We start from the raw sequence: 841 nt of genomic DNA, 5'->3' as shown, positions 1-841 counted from the left end.
TGCACCAGCTCTCACCTGCTTTCCTTAGAGACCTGGCTGCACTCAGGCACAAAAGGCTTTTGCCTAATTCCAAACAAACAACAGGAAAACATCTTGCATTTTTCCAAAACACAAAGCAAGCTCCTCATCTTCTATGCCTCCAGTGAGGTATACCTTCCCAAGAGGATTACTGCATAATAGGTGTTTTACACTGAAAGACAGGAAACTGTAAGTATTGAGATAAGCATTCATCCATATGACATTAATTCAGTGATAAATGATGAGGAGTTCCCTAAGGACACAATTGGACAGACTGCTGATAGATGAGCAAGCTTGAACTCCCTGAAGCTCAAAGCAGCAACTGCATCGGTGAGAGCGGTTTGAACGATCAAAGAGTAAAGGGAGGGCAAAGCAGGAGAACCATGGGAAGTGCACAGGTCCAGACAGGCAGCTGGAAAGGGGACATTCCACAGGGACTGTTTAATCAAGACATGTGGATGTGCCTGGAAGATGGGGGAGCACACCATGATAGACAAAGCAATGACAAAGCAAGGACAGGTGAACACCAGTATTTCTTTTTCTGGGATGAATATAGATCCTGAAAATGCATATTTCTTCCTGATAGAACCTACACTGTCTGACGTATTACAGAAGGGATTGAATCATTTCAGGTAATGAGCCCTTGCTTTATGACTTAAGTACTGAAGAAAAAACTGGGTACTGAGGCAGAGCTTTGCTGTCTCACCAGAAGCAAGAAGAAGGATGTGCAGCACGGGGTAGAGCCTGGCCCTAGAAGCTCCATGAGCATTCTGCAAGTCCTGGCAGGCTGCGGTGAGGGGACAAATGCCCTGGGCCCCCTTCC

Source organism: Oxyura jamaicensis, unplaced genomic scaffold (genome assembly GCF_011077185.1).
Source record: "Oxyura jamaicensis isolate SHBP4307 breed ruddy duck unplaced genomic scaffold, BPBGC_Ojam_1.0 oxyUn_random_OJ68743, whole genome shotgun sequence".
NCBI lineage: Eukaryota > Metazoa > Chordata > Aves > Anseriformes > Anatidae > Oxyura > Oxyura jamaicensis.
This window is presented reverse-complemented; position numbering follows the sequence as displayed.